Here is a 6,203-nt window from a genome sequence, read left to right as displayed (position 1 = left end):
TCTGTCCTCAAATCCTCAAAGCTCCCTGCTTGTTTTAGCGCTTTCTTATTTTGCAAAGCACGAACAGGTGAGCCTTCAGCACCTTTAGGAACGCCAACTCTTTGGTAGAGAGGCTCAATAGTTATGTGAATAAGCTTGCAAATAGCAAGAGCTATCATCTTGTGGGAAGCAGCATAGTATGGAGGCATCCCATCCATCATGTTCTTCGCATGCTGCCAATCGCCAATCTTTAATAAGGCTTCTAACGAACCAAGTTTTTGGTTGTCAGGTGGCTTTTCTACTGTCTCCTCCTCCTCTTCCTTTGCCTTATCTTGCTTATCCATTTTTTCAGAACAATACAGCCACCGTAAGTTTTCGAAGAATGGCCTTAGCTTCCACCATTTCTCGTTTATATTCATCCATCATGCAATTATCAGTTGGAAGAAGATGCACATAGAGATCATTTAAATCAATAAGATTACCTTGTAGGAGCACTGCTGCAACTCTTCAGAAAGATGAAGGAGTCTTTCCATTCGGCTCCTGGTAACACTTGAATTTGAACCCAAGTATATGACAAAGTGTTTGCGGCTCACACATATTCACACAAGATTCTAATAAACATATAAAGAAGTTATCACATTCTGGTCTGCATTCAAACACTTCTAAAATGACATCCAAAACTCTATTGGGATCTAGATGAAAGCATCCTATTAAGGATTTGATATCTTGTAAGATTAAATCACCAGTCATATTTCCCGATAAATCTTGCTCAATTCAACAATCAGCTTAGCATAGCCTTCATTCTCTTCTCTTAACAAGTTGAACTTTTGCTGCATATAAAAGAGTTTTGTCTTGATTTTCACTGATGTTTGATGGAATTGCCATGATTGTTTGATAAGTCCTAATGATTCCAATGTTTCTGGATCCAGGAGTTCCTTTAGAATCGTGTCTGAAATGAAATACGAAGACGCTGATACCAATTGTGTAAAACAGTCTCTCTTGCTCTTCCCTTCTAAAACGGTTGTCTCAACATCTAACATGCAAAAGACATCAGCAAGAATGGAAGGCACATCCTCATGAAATTCGCTGATGTCATTGAAAACATCAGCTGCTTGTTCGGGCTTCAGATTTCCTTGAATGACATGGTGTGATAACACATAGAGAGCTCGCTGGAAATCTCTGTAAGTGGAACTGCCGTGGCTCTTGTTTTCGCTGAGAAGCCAACATAAGTCCAACAGGTCGCCGCTCCCTGATTTCGCCCAGTTCTTTATCCACTCAACCCGGACCAACACCGACGCTGCCTCCATCTTCCCCGCCTTAGAGACAGAGGCCCGGAAGTGCCTCACCTCAGCTTGGGGTCAACGGGAAGTACCACCCACCAGAATGCCGGGAACTGCGCCTTCGCTTTTCGAGTTTCAGGCCCCAACAATTTCTAAAGTAAAATAAAATAAATAATGAAAGAGCATATTATACCAAAGATCACTCTATTAAAGTGCTCCAAAGTAGGCATTTTTTTGAGATATTTACTCAAAAAAATAAAAACATAGACATTTAAATTCTATACTCACCAGAGGTCCAGGGGTTCCCAAAGGTTTGCACGGAGTCAGCGAAGAAGGAATGACACGGAAACAACCTTCAGTTGTTCTGCAGCCTAGCCATGTTCTAGCCAGGCGCTTCAGTGGCCTCTATGACCAGAGACAGGGTCTTTGCGAGATCGCTCCTCTGAAAGCTGCCTTGGAGAGCAACGAAGGCGACAAAGCTCCCAGGGCTGAGAAGCTCTGCAAACAGAAGGCCCTGGGCCGCTCACCTTGCTCCATTTTACAGCCCAAGAGCTTGGTGGGAGGAGCCAGAGACCCACCAATCGGCCGGCCCCAGGACTGAATCGCCGTCATCACCCATTGGAGGTCAAGTTTAGGGTGGGGACGCTCATGCCCCAGGCTAGGCCCCCCGCACAGCCGCCCTTCAGGTGGCATTCACCAAAAGCATCTCAAGGAAAGGTACTCCTGAACCTGGCTGCGATGCCTGGTGTCGCCTCTTGTGCGGACTCCTCGGACCCAGGACCTGTGAAGAGTGTTGGGGGGGGGTTATTTTATTTTATGTTATTTTATTATTTCTTTGCTCATTTCTCTTCATTCATTGCAGTTGATTCTATTTCTGGGCAATGAATGGTTACAAACATTGGTCCCATTTGTATTTTTTTAATCAGTAGAATTTCTGGATTTTATGGACTATTTCAGTGCTTATCATTGCCTGTCACATATCTGTCTGTCCTTTCCATCCTTGGCAAACGGATGCCCTTAAACCTAATGAATTTACTAAAAAAACACAAAACTTAAAAATGACCTTAACCACGTGTTTCATTTGAAAATTGACATATAACTCTATAGAAGCCCTGTTCACTGTCTCTGCTATCCAAGTTGTCAACTGTACTTGAATACATCTAGCAGTGATGGAGGGTGGATTTACCTTTGGGGTGGTTTGGGGTGTGTGTGTGTGTGTGTGTGTGTGTGTGTGTGTGTGTGTTTCTCTCTTGGTTTTTCAACCTCCAATGTAATTTGTCCTAAGTCAAGAGTCCAGGTAACCACACAACGAAAGTCTATGGGAGGCACGCAAGAAATGAGAGAAAGGAATTCAAACATAGCTCTACAGAAAGTCCTCAACATACAGGACCAGAGAGCAGGAAAACAAAATAGAAACAGAGGATTCCAAAACACTCAGTAAACCATAACATCGCAAGCACCCTTAACTGGCTATAAGTTCTTCCAGTAAAAACAGATGATAAGATCCAATTGAATGGCTCAGTAGGTGAGAGGTCCTATCATGCAATGGAAAGCTGAAGGTTCCATTCGGGGTCACAAGGGAATCGGAGTCACAAGGGAATCATGGTTGCACTTACCAGGTTCTATCCTGGCTCTAGGCAGGGTGCTTTTGTGGGAGGCAAGCAACCCATGTTTCTCTCACATCAATGTTTCTCAATGTTTCTCTCACTGTCTCTCTCTCTCTCTCTCTCTCTCTCTCTCTGTAGCTCTCTCTCTTTCTCTCTTTCTCCTTCTGCTGAACATGGCTGCAATGCCTGGTGTTTATGCCCGGGGGAGGGGTGCAGGAAGGGGGAGACCGGAGATGCAAAAACACCAAACTAAGCGGGCCTTGGAGGGCATGGGAGGGCATGGGAGGCAGAGGTTGAAGTTGAGGTGAATAAAATGTGTATGCTTTTGTATATTAGCTGCCAGAGGCCACCAGCAGCTGGTGGAGGCAGGCGAGGTGCTCCCCAGAGCCCTCAGATGGAAAGGGGTGGCAGAAGGCCTGGCTGTAGGTGGAGGTATTGGGATCTGCTGCTGGGAAGACTTGCAAGGGTCTGTGCTGAGGGAGGATGACGAAAACAAGGCCCCCGTGGTGTAAGGGGCTTCACTGAGGACAGGACTGGTGGGGAGCATAGGGCCAGCGAGGAGCACAAATCCTGCAGGGAGCACAGGACCCGCCAAAGCACAGCACAGGCCATGAACACAGGGGCAGCGGGGAGCCCAGGGCCTGCGGGGAGCACTGAGCCGGCTGGGAACACAGGGCAAGAGGGGAACACTGGCTCCTCAGGGCGGACAATAAAGGCGGGCAGCACAGGGCTGGCAGGGAGCAAAGGGCCCTCCTGGGACGCAGGGCCTGCAGAGGAGGGCACAGGCGCGGGCTGAGGGGCGGTGTGATTGGTGGATTCCCGGTGGAAGGGCCTGTCCGTGGCTCCGCCCCCGCCTGCCAGCGCCCAACCAGCTCTAACCTTTGGAATAGAAACCGACAGGATTCAAATCAGCTGGTATAAATACAGACGTCCCAAGGCAAGGAGACACAGAACCTGGCTGGGGAACCTAACCAGAACTTGGCAGGAGATCCAAACCAGAACTTGGCTGGAGATCCGAGACAGAACTTGGCTGGAGATCCTGGGCAGAACTTGGCTAGAGCAATTAGGAAGCAACTTTAGAGTGAGGGAGCGCTCGCTTCCGCTTCCAGGGCGGCTGATTCGAGGGTTTGTTTTTTCCACCCGCGGCACCTGGGAAGAGTGGCTGCAGCATGGGCCATGCCGTCCGAGAGCCGCAGCCGCCTCAGCCGCCGCCGCAGGGAGTCCCTGCAGGCGCTGCGCAGCTCCGGCAAAGGTCGCCTCTGCTACCGCCGCGACTGGCTCCTGCGGGGCGAGGGTGTTTTAGAAGAACGTGCGTCCACTCCCCAGCTATCGTCTTACGCCGGGTGGGTGGTAGATCATGTCCTACCCCACACACAAGAGAACCTGTCTGCCTCAGAGACTTCGACATCCTCTAGCTCCACTTCAGGCCTGGACCAACCTTCATTTGTTCCCAGGTCTCCCATAAGAAGCCTTGCCTTCTCACCAGCACCCCCAAGAACACCAGCAACACCAGGTGGGACCAAGGGCACACGTGAGTCCCAGCACACGGAACCCATGTTACTTCGGTCCTCCAGGGGCATCGAGGTGGAAGGCTGCATCCGAATGTATGAGCTAGTGCACAGAATGCAAGGAACAGAGGGCCTGCGGCTGTGGCAGGAGGAGCAGGAGAGGAAGGTGCGAGCGCTCTCTGAGATGGCATCTGAACAGCTGAAGCGTTTGGATGAACGCAAGGAACGGGAGCATCGCAAAGAATTCCAGGACTTGAGGGAATTGCTGGACAAGAGCTCCAGAGAAGCCCTGGCGCAGCAAGAAAGGCTGAAAGCGGAGCATCGCCACAGAGCGGAGATTCTCAACCTGAAGCTGTGGGAGGCAGAGCAGCAGCGGCTGCGGAGGGAGGAAGGCCAGCTCCGCCTGCGGAGCCTCTATGCCCTGCAGGAGGAGCTGCTGCACCTCAACCAGCAGCTGGACTCCGTGGGCCAGCACAGAGACCCGGAGGTGGACCTGCTGGCCTTGCGGAGCCGAGGCAAGCAGCTGCGCGGCCTCATCTCGGGGATCATTCGGACCACCACGGAGAACGGCGTTCCCACGGCAGAGGACCAAGCCGTGGCCGAGAGCGCGCTGCAAGAAATGCGGGACCTCCTGACAGAAGCTAGGGCGTGTGAAGACGAGAGGAGGAGGCAGGATGAAGAGGAGGCCCGGGTGAAGCGGCAAGAGGCACAGGTTCAGCAGAGGCCAGAGGTCCACAACGAGTGCCCCGCTCCCAGCCAGGGCCCGGGAGGGACACGGAGTGAAGGCCTCCAGGTGAAGGTCCAAGACAGTACAATGCAGTGGCACCAGCAGCTGCAGGAGGCCTCCCGTCAGTGTGTGCTGGCCTTTGAGGGACTGACAGGCAGCAAAGACAGCCAGGTCAAAAAGATAAAGATGGACCTCCAGAAGGCAGCCACTATCCCAGTGAGCCAGATCTCCACCATCGCAGGCTCCAAGCTGAAGGAGATCTTTGACAAGATCCACAACCTGCTCTCTGGGAAACCTGTTCCATCTGGTGGGTGCTCTGTGTCCGTCACACTGAATCCACAGGGCCTGGACTTTGTCCAGTACAAACTGGCAGAGAAGTTTGTGAAACAAGGAGAGGAGGAGGTGGCCTCTCATCATGAAGCTGCGTTCCCCATCGCCGCCGTAGCGTCGGGGATCTGGGAGCTGCACCCGAGGGTGGGGGACCTCATCTTGGCTCATCTGCACAAGAATTGTCCGTACTCTGTCCCTCTCTACCCGGCTTTCAGGGAGGGAATGGCTTTGGAAGACTATCAAAGAATGCTTGGCTACCAAGTGAAGGATTCCAAGGTGGAGCAGCAGGACCGCTTTCTGAAACGCATGTCCGGGATGTTGCATCTCTATGCTGCCATCATCCAGCTCCGGTGGCCATATGGAACTCGAAGAGAGGTTCACCCTCATGGCTTAAACCATGGCTGGCGCTGGTTGGCACAGATACTAAACATGGAGCCCCTGCCGGACGTGACGGCCACCCTCCTCTTGGACTTCTTAGAGGTGTGTGGGAATGCCCTCATGAAGCAGTATCAGGCCCAGTTCTGGAAGATGATGCTTCTCATCAAAGAGGACTACTGCCCCAGGATTGAAGCCATTACAAGCTCGGGACAGATGGGATCCTTCAGACGCCTCAAGCGGTTCTTGGAGGAATGTTTGCAGCGCAAGGAGGTTCCTGTCCCCAAGGGCTTTCTGACTTCCTCCTTCTGGCATTCCTGACGTCACTCGTCACCCACTGGCGGCACCGTTTTGTTGCAGAGGCGCAATAATAAAGCCACTGAGCAGAGCTGTGTTT

The 6,203-nt window shown here is 51.6% G+C and overlaps 1 pseudogene; it reads left to right on the top strand.

Moving 5' to 3' along the window:
* The first annotated feature begins 4,042 nt into the window (after positions 1-4,042).
* LOC102440812 lies at positions 4,043-6,127 on the top strand (annotated as a pseudogene).
* The last annotated feature ends 76 nt before the right edge of the window (positions 6,128-6,203 follow it).

This window comes from Myotis lucifugus, unplaced genomic scaffold, assembly GCF_000147115.1.
Source record: "Myotis lucifugus unplaced genomic scaffold, Myoluc2.0 scaffold_9656, whole genome shotgun sequence".
Lineage (NCBI taxonomy): Eukaryota > Metazoa > Chordata > Mammalia > Chiroptera > Vespertilionidae > Myotis > Myotis lucifugus.
This window is presented reverse-complemented; position numbering and strand designations above follow the sequence as displayed.